This window comes from Callorhinus ursinus, unplaced genomic scaffold, assembly GCF_003265705.2.
Source record: "Callorhinus ursinus isolate GAN/ISIS: 27379988/994484 unplaced genomic scaffold, GSC_fseal_2.0 scaffold3, whole genome shotgun sequence".
Lineage (NCBI taxonomy): Eukaryota > Metazoa > Chordata > Mammalia > Carnivora > Otariidae > Callorhinus > Callorhinus ursinus.
Window position 1 is genome coordinate 17089416 of NW_027397065.1, and position 16848 is coordinate 17106263.

At 35.1% G+C, this 16848-nt stretch overlaps 1 long non-coding RNA gene across 1 annotated transcript in view; it reads left to right on the forward strand.

Moving 5' to 3' along the window:
* The window catches only part of LOC112819968 (uncharacterized), a 76347-nt gene that overhangs the window by 22114 nt on the left and 37385 nt on the right, over positions 1-16848 (forward strand). The window contains exons 2-3 of the long non-coding RNA XR_003207010.2: positions 3053-3151; positions 4062-4149. This is a non-coding gene — a long non-coding RNA (uncharacterized lncRNA). The remainder of the gene's footprint in view (positions 1-3052; positions 3152-4061; positions 4150-16848) is intronic.

The following is a 16848-nucleotide window of genomic DNA, read 5'->3' on the forward strand; positions in this document are numbered from 1 at the left end:
GAATATATTTCTTTTAAGAAACTCAGGATTTTTAGCAAAAGGACAGCTTTTTCTGATGCTTACCAAGGCTAACTTCAGCAAGTCCAGTATCTCTCTAGGCTTTAGAAAAATGGGCTGTTTAATTAATTCTTGGAGGCTTAAAGGAAAATAAAAAGAAGTGAAGAAAAAAATAAATACCACCTAAAGTTTTAAGTGGATTTTGTTCATCTTGCAGTTTGAAACAGCCTATTGTTAATTTTGGAAATCCTTTACAGTATTTAAATTTCAGATCACCTTTAATGCTACTGAGATTTACTGTCTAAATGAAACAGTCAAAATAAGAGTGGCAAGCACCTCTGCTCTATTTTCTCTTTGCAGTAGGTTAATAAAGCTCAGGTCCATTGATCCAGGCACCACTGTATAGGAGCATCCCATGGCTCATAGCACAAAATCCCAAAGATAATATGTGCAGAATCACACTCTAATACAATAGTAAAAGCCCAGTAGTAAGGTAATGCTTAACATTATGGTTTGAAGAAAGATTATTTTTTTGTGAGAGATTGCACATTCAAACATATTGAATGCTCAATGTGGCATTTATTTGGATGGGCAATGAAAGATTCATATAAATGTTCATGAATGATCACACGGTTGCACATAATGTTCAGCAACAGTTACCTAAATGTTTTCATATTGCCATGGGAAAATTCGTATATAAACCCTGAAAGCACACATTTGAATGTATGATTAATGAAAATAGATCTAATTGGTATTACTCTACCATCATCTACTCACGTTAATGTTTACATAGGTCTTAGTATTGTTTCTGAATATAAAAATAAAATGTGGTATGAGAGCTGTAAAGATATTTGACAGGTTATTTGAAAGAATGAAGATATAAAAATGCAAATGAATTAGGATCTATTTCATTATTTTTTCATAGATTGAAGAAAGACAGTTTTTGAGTGAGTGTTTTAGAAGCTTGTGATAATAGGGGTGGCTCGATTAACTTTGAGTCCTCGGAAGAGTACTGTGTTTGACACAAAAAGCACAAGATTTTACTTCTTTATTTCCCACTTCACCCAGTATCACTGGATAAAGTTTTGAGGATGATGGATAAGAATCAAGGGAGTATAGTAATTATATACATTCTAAATATCCGTGGAGAAGAAGAAAGATAGCTGGGGAGAATTCCTCACAAATTACTTTTGACTCTTGCCTTGGGACCCATAGGAGAGGTTTAGAAAAAGCCAAAAAAAAAAAAATCTATCTGATTCCTGTAGATTTGGAGTCAGAATAGGAACACCTTTACCAAAGTTTAATTATTGCTGTGTATAATATTGCTTTCTCTTTAGGAATGTTAACACCAAAGGCTGAAGTTAAAAATCTCTTACCCTTGTGTGATTAAAACTGCTTATTAATTGTCACACTAATTGCAGAGTTTCCACACCTGATTCTTTGAACAATCTAAAGTCATTGGTGCTCCTGAGTTTCCACAGCTCTCCTTATGTGCCGCTGATGTGTAAGGCCTTTGGGACAATGGTAAACATTCTAGAGATTTAATAATAGAATACAAAAAAAAAAAAATACTGTTTTCCTTTTACATCAACTTTTCAGTGTTTCCCCTTCGAATGTTTTTTCTATAACCTCCACCTGCTCCTCTTTATAACACCTCCTCTTCATTACATCCTATAAAGTGACTATGTCCTTGTTAGTTTATCAAACATTCATTTTAAATTGCTTATCTTCTTGTCAGTATTTTAATAAGGCCTCAGGGATTAATGTAAACGCTATTGTTATGGTTAATTTTATGTGTCAACTTGGAGGGTGTTTGGAGATGAGATTAACATTTAAATTGATGAATTTTGGGTAAATCAGATTGCTCTCTATAAAGTAGGTGGGCCTCATGTAATCAGTAGAAGGCCTGAATAGAACAAAAAGATCAACCTCTCTCAGAAGGAAGGAATTCTTTAGCAAACTCCTTTGGACTTCATCTGCACCATTGGCTCTTCTCTGTCTTGAACCTGGTGTTTCACACTGCGAATTTTGGCCTCACCGATCTCCATAATCGTGTGAGCCAACTTTTTATAATAAATCTCTCTCTGTCTCTTTCCCTCTCCCTCTCTCTCTCCCTTCCTCTGTCTCTCTACATATTTAGCTTATTAGTTCTGTTTCTCTGGAGAACCCTAATACAGCTATCATATAGAATTTGGCTATTCAAATTAGATAAAAGTGCTTTTCAGAAAGTTAACCATGATTACATTGTTAGCTTCTCTCCATGGTTATATCTAGGTCCTTAAATTCTCTCTGCTTGGATAGCAGAGCCTGCTTAATGGAGAAACTATATCACTAACTTCATTGCTAGGGCAGCTTTATGACTACATAGCAGCTATCTTTCTCAAGAAAGTGACAATGAAAGCAGGTTTTTTAATATTTGAAATATCAAAAGACAGCATTAGCAAATGGGAAAGGAAGAAAGAATTTATAATGACTATAAATATTAATATCACCTGTTTTAGGGAAAAAAGAGACAATATTAGGTATAGAATAGCTTGATAATCAGGGCACTAAAGTCATTATTAACACTTGACTTTTCTTTCAGATTTTCCTGGTAAATACGTTTCTAGCTGGTAGAATCAGTGAGAATATGCAATGAAATTTTAAAATTTATTTTTTTTTACATAGTTGTGGTCTTAATTCTCCAAACAAGCAGCGTGCATACTTACTGTATAAGAGCATTTTTGGGGTGCCTGGGTGGCTCAGTTGGTTAAGCGACTGCCTTCGGCTCAGGTCATGATCCTGGAGTCCCAGGATCGAGTCCCACATCGGGCTCCTTGCTCAGCAGGGAGTCTGCTTCTCCCTCTGACCCTCTTCCCTCTCGTGCTTTCTATCTCTCATTCTCTTGCTCTCAAAGAAATAAATAAAATCTTTAAAAAAAGAGCATTTTTGGCTCTACAGTGTTGCTAAGGTATACTTCCAAAGTAGGACTCTGCCATCAGAATACACTGGAAAATTATACAGTCCTTTAAGTTCTTGTGGATTTTAGAGAACAGTAATCTATTTTTTTTTTCAGAAGTGTCCAGAAGTGTTCCTCAGAAAAAATGTGCAGAGGTAGCGAGTTTCTTGATAAAAAGTTTCTTCATAAATCTATACTGAGGACTTATGCTTCCAGGTAAGGTCTTACTTCCCTCCAAAACAACTAGAAAATTTGACAAAACATTTGTTTTCAGATACTGGGTGGCAGACAGCACAAGACTGTGAGAGAAGAGAAACAAGAGAATTAACTGCTCTCAATCACTCTGGCTTTCTCCCTACAGGTGATTTTTTGAAATCCTAGAGCAGGGAAGACCAACACAGAAGATCTAGTTTGTAGTTTGGAGAAACCATGTTGGCTAGAATATTCGAAGCAGATTACCAGTGAGGAGAGAGTTACACAGAGAAATCTGCATAAGGATCCTTTGGAGTCTTAGGCTGAATACCAATGTGTGTGTGTAAGGTTAAACTCCATGAGAGCAGGCAAAGAAAAATTTCAGAGGAAAGAACAATTGCCAAGTAACTGTAAGCCAAACAATTGCTGTACCTGAAACAGGGCCATAGATCCTTCTGAAACCCAGCAACCACAGTGAAGAAACCTCATTAAATATACAGGGCATTTAGTAGAGATGCAAGGCCGTGCTTTAGTAATTGGGCTGAACTACTCCTCTAGAATAGATTACTATAGACTGAGGTCAGCAAACTAAGAACCAAATCTGACCCTCGGTCTGATTTTGTAAATAAAGTTTTATTGGAACACAGCTCTTCTCATTCATTTACATATTATCTCTGGAGGTTTTTGTGTTAAAACACCAGAGTTGATTAGTTGAGATAGAGACCATTGAGCCTGCAAAACTTAAAATAGATGCTGTCTGGCCTTTTTACAAAAACTTTGTTGATTCCTCCTTTAAACTCACCCTGAACGGTAGGATTTTCATACAATTCAACAGTCTATTAAAATCCAACATTGTTAAAAGTCAGTCAACAACATTCAGTAATCAACAGTTGGAAGTTTCCAATGACTGTCATCCAATCAAAACTTATTTTAGGTTTCAACCAAGATGGCACCATGGAGAGATCCAGAATGCTCTTCTATAGACACACAGGTGGTTGAGAAAACACAAACATCAAAAACAGGTAGGAAAGACTGAAGACACATTCTTTACCAACCTTACTTAGTCTAGGGTCCATGAGACCTACAACACTACAGCAAACAAAAGAGCAGTTGCTAATGAGCACAGAGGCACTCCCAGCAGACATACTCCAACCCTTCCACCAGCTCAGTGTAGAGGGAGCAGGCAAAATGGCCCATCTCCCAGTCTTTCCCTGGAAGGGTTACATCGGCGTTTTGAAAGCATTGCCTAAGTTGTCTTCTAAGTTAGCTTATATCAAGAAATACAGGTACTATTTTTGTTCCTATTTTTATCATTAGATTTCAGAACTTTTGTGATTTTTATTGTCACATATATGTCCCCATAGTGATTTTAATGAACTTTAGGAGATGGAGATACCCTTAGAACTCGCCTCATAAGTGAGAGATTTACTATATTTATTTTTGACCTTTGTTTTATTGGAATCATTATTGCCCTAAATTTTAAAATTGTGCTATATTCATCCTACTAAGAGGGGTTCTCAAGTTAATTAATAAGTTCATGCCCATTCCATTTAGATTTCCTCCCATCTTCCCATGGTATGTTGGAAAGATAATCTATATCTATATATCTATAAAGATAATCTATAATGCTTCAGCTAAATATTATTAGACAATTTTACTTTAATTTACTTTACATGTTTAATATACTTACATGATTCATTGTATTCAGTTTATATTTTAATAAAACATTATTTTTATGATTTTATTTATGTATTTATTTATTTATCTATATATTTTTTTATCATGATAAGTGTACTCTTTAATCTCCTTCCCCTATTTCCCTTATCCCCCAGCCCACATCCCTTCTGGTAACCATAAGTTTGTTCTCTATAGTTAAAAGTCTCTTTCTTGAGTTGTCTCTCTCTCTCTCTCTTTTTTTCCTTTGCTCATTTGTTTGGTTTCTTAAGTTTCACATATGAGTGAGGTCATATGGTATTTGTCTTTCTCTGAATGATTTATTTTGCTTAGCATTATACTCTCTAGTTCCATCCATGTTGTTGCAAATAGCAAGATTTCATTGTTTTTTTATGGCCGAATAATATTCCATTGTGTATATATATACCACATCTTTGTTACCCATTCATCTATTGATGGACACTTGGGCTGCTTCCATATTTTGACCATTGTATATAGTGCTGCAATAAACATAGGGGTGTATGTATCCCTTTGTATTAGTGTTTTTGTATTCTTCAGGTAAATATCCAGTAGTGTGATTACTGGATTATAGGGTAGTTCTATTTTTAACTTTTTGAGGAATCTCCATATCGTTTTCCACAGTGGCTGCACCAGTCTGCATTCTACCAACAGTACAAGAGGGTTCTTTTGCTCCACATCACCCCCAAAACTTGTTATTTCTTGTATTTTTTATTTTAGCCGTTCTGACAGGTGTGAGGTTTTTTGTAGTTTTGATTTGCATTTCCCTGATGATATGTGATGTTGAGCATGTGTCTTAGCCATCTGTATGTCTTCTTTGGAGAAATGTCTGTTTATGTCTAATTGAATTATTTGGTTCTTGGCTGTTGAGTTTTATAAGTTTTCTATATATTTTGGATACTAACCCTTTATCGGATGTCATTTGCAAATAATCTTCCATTTCGTAGGTTGCCTTTTAGTTTTGTTGATTGTTTCCTTTTCTGTACAGAAACTTTCTATTTTGACGTAGTCTACATAGTTTATTTTTACTTTTATTTCCCTTGCCTCAGGAAACATATCTAAAAAAATGTTGTTACGGCTGATGTCAGAGAGATTACTGCCTGTGCTCTCTTCAAGGATTTTTTATGGTTTCAGGCCTCACATTTGGGTCTTTAATCCATTTTGAGTTTATTTTTGTGTATGCTTTAAGAAAGTAGTCCAGTTTCATGCATCTGCATGTTGCTGTCCAGTTTTCCCAACACCATTTGTTGAAGAGACTGTCTCTTTCCCATTGGATATTCTTTCCTGCTTTGTCAAAAACTAATTGACCATATAATTGGGTTCATTTCTGAGTTTCCTGGTCTATTCCATTGATCTATGTGTTTATTTTTGTGCCATACGATACTATTTTAATTACTACAGCTTTGTAATATAGCTTGAAATCTGGAATTGTGATACCTCCAGTTTTGTTTTTCTTTTTCAAGATTGCTTTGGCTACTCAAGGTCTTTTGTGGTTACATACGTTTTAGGATTATTTGTTCTAGTTCTGTGAAAAATGCTATTGGTATTTAGATAGGGATTGTGTTAAATTTGTAGATTGCTTTGGGTAGTTAATATAACACTCCAATTTTCACTGGATTACATGATTCAGGTACTCTTACCTGAAAGTTTAAGCTACTTCTATTTAAACTTTTGCCATTATTTTATTTCAACATTAGGCTGTCTTCAAAAAGTTCATGATACCTAACTGGAATATGATATATTAAATGGCCCTAGACCCTAGTGTAAAAGACATTTTTGAATCAAGTTCTGGCATTTTGTTTGAGCTTTAACAATGCAAATTATAGCATTGTACTGCAGTTCTGAGATGTACTAAAAAACAAGAGGCATAAGGCTAATTGTACCAGGTGGTGCATTTCATTTGTAATGACAAAGCTTATTACTACACAAAATGAGTTTACTGTAAAAGAATGTTAAGAATTCCTATCTAGTGCATCACCAATTTCTTTAATTATCCCCGTTAATGTGCCTTCAGTAGCAATACATGGTGCTGACAAGCTACCCAGAATTAAATATTTAATTAATACTATGCATTTCTTATTAAAGGAAGTATTTAAATAAAGCACAGGGAACTTTATATCCAATAATCTTCAGTTATGTGAATGAAGATTAAAGTACATATTCTCTCTTAAGGAAGTTGATAGTAATTGCTGAGTTTCTTTAATAATAAAAATTGGATTCAACAAAATATAAACAACACAAATAATTGTATGTTTAAGAGACCCAACATTTTAGTGTGTTAATTACTTTCAAAGATACATGCCTCAAAGCTTCTTTACATGCTGAGGAACATATTGAGGAATTATAAACATGTCCTGTAAAATATGTTGTCATATATCCTCCAGTAACTGGGTTTCAGGAAAGCCTGCCCAAGGCTTAAGAAAAAAAATTAAAGAACTTAAAGAGTTATCTGTCTAGGACCCCTGGGTGGCTCAGATGGTTAAGCGTCTGCCTTCGGCTCAGGTGATGATCCCAGGGTCCTGGGATTGAGTCCCGCATCGGGCTCCCTACTCCTTGGGAGCCTGCTTCTCCCTCTGCTTCTCTCTCTCTCTCTCTCTCTCCCTCCCTCTGTCTCTCATGAATAAATAAATAAAATCTTTAAAAAAAAGAGTTATCTGTCTATATCAAAAGCAGTAGTTCATTGGTTAAATGAATTATGGTAACCTAGTGAAATACAGAAATTAAAATGCATATAATCATGTGTAACCAGTAGAATAGTACTTCAGGATAAAAAGAGTATAGATGAATGTAATATGTATGTATATGTATATATACAATGTGGAGAAAATGAGAGAATGAAAGAGAGAGCGAGAGAGAGAGAGACTGACTGATTCCTTAGCACCTGAAAGAATTTTAACCAAGTGGTAACAAGCATCATCGGGGTAGTGGGGTTCTGTGTTCTTATTTTTCTTCTTATGCTTTAAAAATATTTTTAAATTTTCTTTATGAATATATATGACTATTATAATAAGACAATGACAATTGCAAACATTTTTCATTAATGATCATAAAGAAAATATATTTATTATTAATAACCATACTAATAATTGCTTATTTCAACAGAAAAAAATCTTTGTTTTTCTTCCTAAAATTAGGCAAAAATATTAACCAGTTAGTACTATATCTCCTAGATTTTATAATAAGATATTATTATATGTTATAATTATGATGCCTCCTAATCTACCTGCTCCATTTTATACCCATTCTTCTATTTACCTCTAAGAAAGGACTCTTGTAATTCTTTTATATCTCATCCCATATGTTAATCTCATAAATGAGTATGAAGTTTGTGGTGGATGCTCGGTATGCCTCCAGGAAACACTCATTCTGTTAGAAACCAGTAGTGTTGCATGATAATGACTGGCAGCTGAGTGCTTCTCCCAGAAATGCTTTGTTTGAAGAGAGTTGAGCTCCTCAAGGCTCCAGATCCCTCCCCAGGAGTGGCCAGCATCCAACTATGGCTAATGGAGAGAAACAGAGGGCTAGCTGCTGTGCCTTGACTTAGGAATTCTCTGAAAGGCCATCCTCATCTTAGATCAACTGTGGGGTTGTCTGATGCTTGTGTACCCAGTTCTTCCTTCTTGTCTTCCCAATCCTGCTGCATGTACACCCTCATAGATATCGTCCTGAGAATATGGCTCAATGCACTTCCTGCATGCACATCATTGTCTCTGGGCTTATTTTGCAGGGAACATGTCAAACTGATTATACAAAATTGCTTCCAGTGAATACTTACTGGAATTACACAGGAAATCCTAAGGACCTATGTTATGAAGGAGAGCCTATTTTCAGTTCAAATTCCCCGTGAGAGAAATATCTTTCTCTTGCCTTCAGAGTTAACATGGCAAAGGACCCTGAAGTAAGTAGGGCATTTCAGGATAGAGGTAGTTGTAGCCTAAGCAGACAGACAGACACTATTTCTGTGGAAAACAAGTAAAGCTGTCAGTCAGCAAATCGCGGAACATCTCAGAGGGAAGCAAATTCTCTGTGGAAATAAACTGATGTAGATTCTACTTAAAGCGAACTGTGGGTTTTTTTTTTCATTTCAAAGGCTAAGTATTTAGTGGTAATGGCTCATAAAATCATTGTCAGAAGGAAAAGGATTAGCAGAGTTGGGATAATTTAATTGAATTCAATTAAAGAAATACTTATTAAATTCGTACTATATTTTTCTAGCACTGTTCTGATGCTGGGAAGAGAGCAGCAAAACACATAGAGTAAAAAAAAGAAGAACAAAATCTACTTCACTACTGATGATAAGCATTAAGGAGAAAAATAAAACCAGGAAAAGGAATGCATAATGCTGTGTGGAGTTTGAGATTTAAATAGGATGAAGAAAGGAGTAGTAGGTCTTTGACTTAACACTTGAATGAGTTGATGGAGTGAGCCATCATGTTATCTATGGGAAGAAAATGAAAGATGGAATTTTAGAAAAGATTATAATAGAGACTTTATGAGGATGGACATGACTTAACATTTCCTCACTTTCTTAATGAGGTGAAATGCAGAGCTCCTTACCTATTCCTCACTGTTCAAACCCCTCACTGTTTGAAATCCTCAGCTGGTCCTGTCTCACATCCCCACAATTCTTGAAGCCTGCTAGCTAAATTTAAATATTATTCAGTCTTAAAAAAGAAGGAAATCCTGCCATTTTTGATAGTGTGGATGAACCTGGAGGACATTATGTTTAGTGAAATAAACCAGACACAAAAAGACAAATATTACATGATATCATTTATGTGGGAACAAAAAAAAATTGAACTTAGTAGAAAGTTAGTTGCCAGGGGCAAGGAGGTGAGAGAAATGAAGGGATGTTGGTCATAAGGTACAAACTTTTAATTATAAGATAGATAAATTCTAGAGATCTAATGTACAGTGAGGAAGGTATAGTTAATAATCTATTGTATACATGAAATTTGCTAAAAGGTTAGATCTTCAGAGTTCTCACCCCCTCACACACACACATATACTTTATTTCCAAGGTTTCAGATTTCTTAATAAAACTTTTTTCTTCATAGCACTCTGTTTTAAGAAATTCTTCTAGACACAGTTCTATAATTTCCTGTGCTACTTCTGAAACATACTTGTCTTTTAACATTCACATTCAGATATCCTAAATGGATAAAACCAGATATGTGCTACACCTTATATATGCCATCTTAATTCTGGTTGTTTCTGCCTGAGTTTCTTAAATCTCCACAATTTACTTTCCTTCCTAATGCATCCTTCACTATCTTATCCCCTCTTTCATCTATCTCTTTGGGTAATTTTTGCATCCTTAGTGAATCCCATCCTTGACACTTTCTTTCATGATTCAGGTTGGCTCGTGGCCCAGGAGACAGCAAGTTATACTGGGTTTTCTAATATACTTCAAAAGCCCTGAATTGCATTCTGACATCAAAGAGCCATAGAATGATAGAATGACAGCCCTAGATTGTACTTTGAGAAATCATCTAGTTTAATCCCTCTCCTTCTAAAAGGTTAATAATTGCAGTCTAGGTAATGGCTATTGTATTCATTTTTTTTTCCTTTTCCTTTCACTCAAGCCAACATGGATGGCATTTCCCCCATCTCACAAGTTACCTTATTCCAATATTTAAATTCTCACAGAGAACTACTTCTTTTTTTCTTTTTTTGGGAAATACACATTTCCTTAGTATTTTTTCTTGCTCAAGCATTCTGAAAACATGAGAAACAATTTGTTAGTACCGCTGTCATATAATGGCATTAACTTTATAAGATGGTCATTATTGTATTGAGATATCCCCACTGGTAGAGTAGGTACAAAGTTCATGGTCTGCAAACACAAATTCCCAAAGTAAAATTTTACTTTTCATAAGTATACTTAGGTACTGGGTTCCCAATTATGCTTTTATTAGAAAATTAGTGCCAACTTAAGGTAAAAACAGTTCTGTCTGTCTTTGTCTCTGCGCCCCCTTCTCTCTATTCTAGTGGTTAGGTAATCAGTCGAGACGGTATTTTCCCTTCTCTTCCATTGTTTTCCCCCATCTCTTCTGGGTTTGGAAGGTGGGTGAGGTGGGCAGGGACTTACATGCCAACAAGTTGAATCTCCTTTTGTTGGCTCTGTAGTTCACCAGGTGAGTGCTGTTACCTTTATTCCACAGAGAAGCCTCTTTAGACCTACTTTTCTACTCTCAGCCTCTCATCCTGGGGATACAGAATACTTGGAGATATTATCTCGTACTATTTCAGATTCAAAAGAAAATGGTGGTGGTGGTGTGCACAGAATGAGGGTTTCTTTTATTCCTTGTTTTTGCTTTATTTGCAAAATAAATTTATTTGTGTCCTTGTGTTTCTCATAATATAGAAGACACTACTTTTCTTGACCCCAGAATTTGTAAAAAGTATATGGATTTATCTCCTGAACACCTACTTCCTCAAGAGCCCTGAAGGATAGGGGAAGATTCAGGTATGAACATCTTGTATGAATATCCACTTTGATCCTCAGTCTTTTGCTACATATCATGCTATTTTCTCTTTTTGGGGTTGGAAAAATGACTTTTTATCCTTCAGGCTATAATTTATAGTAAAAAACTTCATGTGCTAAGTCATCCAGATCTGACAGGGATGTGCGTGCTGGCTAAGGTTCTGTTCTTGAGACATCACGTGGCTCTGCAGTCTGGTCCTGAGAGCTCTAAGCCATCCTGAATATCTGCTGTAGGACTTCTCCCACAGTCTTGCTCTTCCCTCAAAGTACTGCCTCTTTCCATTTGCCCAAAGTCACCAAACTTAAAACCTGAAATGATTCTTTCAGAATTCGTATTTCTTCTCCACTCAGGCATTTTGTTCTTTTAGCTATTCAGACTTTCAGATAGAGATTATACATCACCAAGACTCAGGATCATTTATGTTTACGTATAGGATCTTTGTTTTGTTTTGTTTTGTGGTGAAGTTATGCTTTGCATAATAACCCTTTTGAAACCTAGATGAGTTCCTTTACATGTCATAGTGTCTATCTCATAATGAATTATAGTAGCACAAACTCAGGGGTACAAAAATGTCATAGTCTTTATTTCTATATAACAGAAATAATAGTTCTGTGACTATGAAACCTCTATTTTCCCCAGAAAGAAGAAACTTAATGTAGTAATTTCCAAACACTATACCATTTTGGATTTTTTTTTTTTTGAGAGAGAAAGTATGGAGGTGAGGGGCAGAGGGAGAGGGAGAGAGAGAGAGAGAATCTTAAGCAGGCTCCATGCCCAGCACAGGGCCAAATGTAGGGTTTGATCTCATGACCCTGAGCTGAAATCAAGAGTTAGACACTTAACTAACTGAGCCACCCAGGTGCTCCTTATTTTGGAAATTAAAACCAATCTTGGAAACTTAAGTTTAAAAAACAAAACAAGACTTTCTCTTTGTTTTATTGTATGAAAAACAAACTTTTTGTTATGTCTCTTTATTTTCTAGCTTTGAATACATTTATTTACCATGAATGATATGGACTTCATGTATACTGTATTAAGTATATGCTATGAAATATGTACTATATCTCTCTATCAGTCTCTCTATCCTGAGTATGTGTGAATGGCTGTGTATGATATGAGTTAGAATTCTGAAGCTACAATTGCTCTGGTTCAGTCTAGAGTGGTGTTAGTGTCCACACAATGCAGTCTTATAGTCCAAAGTAATTTCCAAAAACTTACGTTCTTAATTCATATTTCTCAAATATGCAGAAGGAAAAACAATGCTCGGTGCATATATGCACCACTGATTTCACTCCAAAGCTGCCCTTGTACCTTCTTCTTTACTCTTCTTTACCTCTCAAAAGAAAGAAACTCTAGCAGCCCCATCCCTAGCCTTCAGGGCTCACACAGAGGCCATCAGGTTCTGTAGTCTGTGTGCTTAGTATAACATCATATTGTTGTTGTACACATTCCAGCCTGTATTTATAACATACTGAAGCCCAGACTAGTGTTTTTTAATGAAGAAATCCAACCAACGAAATGCATTTTCTCTTCTCACATAGTGAGAATAAGACTACTCTAGTTTTTAAAGTCAAACTTTAGTTTTGAAATAAAAGAGAATATTATTTGTAAACAGATTACTGAATAATGACCATGGCTGATCATTCATTGGATTTTTTTATTCCAAAAAAATTCTGAATTGTTTATATTACTTTCCTATATGTGAGGTCTTACGGTGGTATATCATCTCACTAATGACTCTGATCAAATTGTGAATGTTAGTGAAAGGTTGGCATACCACTTTTATCCAGCAGAGAAATAACTGAAAGAGAAAGATGGAATAACAATTTTGGCATAGCAAATACAAAATAATTTATCTTAGCTCATTTTAGTTGTTATGCTCTTCAATTAGATTGGTGTCAACAGCTTGCTTCTGTTGCAGCAAGACCCTGGGAAATTTTCACTGATTGTTACCAATGGGTTTTCTTGCGAACATTGCCCCAGAAAGTGAGTTTGTGTGTGTGTGTGTGTGTGTGTGTGTGTGTTTCTCCTCCATTGGTATTGATAGCCACTGGTGTTTTCCTTATTTATTAGCCCATCATTTATAGAACTGTTCTTAATCCTTCAGTATTACTGCAAATATATTTGCTAGACTGGGCATTTTGCCTATTTATTTTCATTTTTATTACTTGTACAGCATCCAGCATCCCAAAATGTATTGAGAGAGTGTCCTTATAAATCATTAATTATTCTTATACTTTAGTTTAATATTAATTTTTATTAAAAATGTAGCTGGGCCAAAAAAAATATTGCTGGGTGCCTCTTGATGCTCCAGGTCTACCTTAAAAATAGTTTCAATTATCTTTTACATTTTTAACCTTTTTAAAAAGTTCCCTATCTAAAACAAATTTTGCTGTATCCCATGCATTTTGACTCCTCTCATTCTCATCTAACAACTCTGCTAGGTCTGCCTGACAGTGTTATCAGACTCTTGTCTTTCAGATGTCTGAGCCAATGACATTCTATTACTATACTGTTTATGAACCATTTGGGCAAGGAGGTAGAAGAATGTACCCTGAGAGATATTTTCCCTGCCATCACTATGTGAAAGCAGCCCTATCTGTTCCCATTATGGCCACCTACCCCTGCCAAGATAGTGCTCCTTTTCTTGCCTGCTGATTCCTTTGCACAGGATTCCAAAGTGACCAAGTAGGAACCATAGCTTATGGGAATCTTGCTGTAACTATGCAGAAAATATTCTCCCTTTAGAAATAACACCTTCTGTATACCTAAAGGCCAAAGGGTCAGGGACAGGAATCACAAAGACAATCAGTGGGAGGGATGCTAAGCAGGGTGTGCAGGCAGGATTTGGCCTCCATGACTCATCCCCTAGTGTTATACCTGTGCCTATAAGTATACTAGGCAAAAGGGAGTTAAAGTTACAGATGAAATTAAAGTTGCTAACCTTAAAATATAGAGATTATCCTAGATAATCCTGATGGGTTTTATATGGTCACAAGGTCCTTAAAAGCAAAAGAGGAAGGTAGAAGAGTCACTCAAAAAGGTGTGATGGCAGAAGAGGTGAGCGATATATTTGAAGCATGAGAGACTCAACCCACTGTAGCTGGTTTTGAAGATGGAGGAAGGGGACTACCAGCTAAGGAATGAAGGTGGCATCCAAACCCTGGAAATGACTCCGCTCACAGCCAGCGAGGAAAAGAACTTCAGTCCTACAAATGCAAGGGACTGAGATCTGCCAACAATCTAAATGAGCAAGGAAATATATTATTCCCTAGGTCTTCCAGAAAGGAATACAGCCCTATTGACATTTTGATATTAGCCTGGTGCGAATTTTATCATACATCTGAACTACAAAACTCTAAGATGTTAAATTTGTGGGGTTTTTTAAGTCTCCCTTGGCATATTTAAAAAGAAAAATTACCGTTGTTATACTTTTTAAAAATAAGATATGGAAGCAGTCTCTATAAAGACAGAAGCTAATACAGAGCATCCTTCAATGGGTATTTAAACAAAGTGTCCTTCAATATGTATTTAAACATACACAACCTTAAGCTAAATACGAAAATTATATTTTACAAATATAATTCTAACACAGCCAACAGGGAAAATAAACTCAAATGAAAACAAAACACAATAACTAAAAGTTTTGTGTTCAAATGTCATTTTCAGTCATGATTTTTATAAAGGAAAACATTATGTAACTGTTAAAAAGGCCATGCAAATATATATATATATATATATATATATATATATATATATAGCCTTAGGAGGAACAAACAGCTAATTGGTCTGACAAATATGTGGAATGTTCATTTTTTGGTTTGAGTTGATATGTATCTGAAAGATAATATACTTAGGAATTAATGGTCACTTTGTGTTGACAGTACTTTATTTTTTTTAATTTCTTTCTGTATTGTTTGAATGTTTTACAGTCATTACTATTTTATAATAAAATGAAAAGTCGGGTTCTGTATATCTACACACAATAAGTGAGAGTCATGCATACTACTTAGGATGGACTTTGTAGGGTCATATATTGCCTTGTTAAGTCACTTTGGTGAATCTTGCTATGACAGGCATATCTGATGAGTTTTATTTATTTTTTTATAAATTTTTTTTAAGATTTATTTACTTCACAGAGAGAGAGAGAGATCACAAGTCAGCAGATAGGCAGGCAGGAGAGGGAGAAGCAGGCCCCCCGCTGAGCAGGGAGCCCGATGTGGGACTCGATCCCAGGACCCCGGGACCATGACCTGAGCTGAAGGCAGACGCTTAACGACTGAACCACCCAGGCGTCTTCCTCTGATGAGTTTTAGAGGCACAAAATTCTTAATTCATAAGAGACAGATACATTTGACAGAACTGGTTGGTAAATCTACACTGAAAATTTAATCACAGGGTAAGTGTGGAAATAAAACAAATCAAAATAATGGTGTAATCTTAATGGCTAGTGCCACTGAACCATGATAGTTTGATGGTTCCACCATCACCGAAAGGGTAGACCTATTTTCTGACTGACATGGTACTCAGGACACCAATAGACCATAGAGACAAACTGTCACATAGCGCTCTTAGATTCAAAACCCATTTCTCATTCTTTCTTCATACAGAGTATGACAAAGTTATTAAATTTCAGTTATTATTTATTCTTTCCAAGTGTATAATGTACCCAATTATTACCAACTGTATTTACTTCAATTCACAAATTGTTTCTTAGAATGGGTGACATCTATGGGTAGATAATATGTTTTTCTTTAATAAGCTAAACTCTATTACTGATATTCTTTATTTTAGTGGATGCCCATTATTGCAAACTTTATATAAACTAAACATAAATATGTAATTTATTTACATTTAATTAAATTATTATGGTCCTTACATAGAGTATTGACTTAATAAAATTCTTTAGTTCATGGCTTATTTTTATCATAAATACATAAAATGCTACATTTTTATTGTGTTTAATTATTTTTCCTCTTCTCCCTCATCCCCAATAATATTCTCTTCCATATCACACAGGAGGAATCTTGCAAATATATTTAAAATATATCTTTAGATAAGAGTATACTTGAAAAAACATATTAGTTTGCTTTGCAATTTTATTTACATCAATCAAATTATGCTAAATAGTTTTCTCATTTTTTATACTCAGTGTTATGTTTTTAAGCATAATACTAGGACATAATACATTTTATTATTAGTTCCCTTTATGATGACAGCTCAGTTTTCTCCAACATTTGCCACCACAGACAAACAAAGAACATACTCAGGTACCCATTGGGGATTGCATATTAAAGCTAAGCCTTGAGACACATACTTAATTTCATAAAAAGAAAATTCAGAAATCTCTCTAGAGCAGTGGTACTGATTTATGGTCTTACTGGCAGTAAATGTTTCCATTTTTCTATATTCCATTAGCACTTATTATTCAATAATTTCACACATGTACTTATCATTTGATAATTTCTTCATATACTTGTTAGCTTATGTTGTCTTTGGTTAATGAGAAATCCTTTTTTATATAATAATATTTTTTTACTT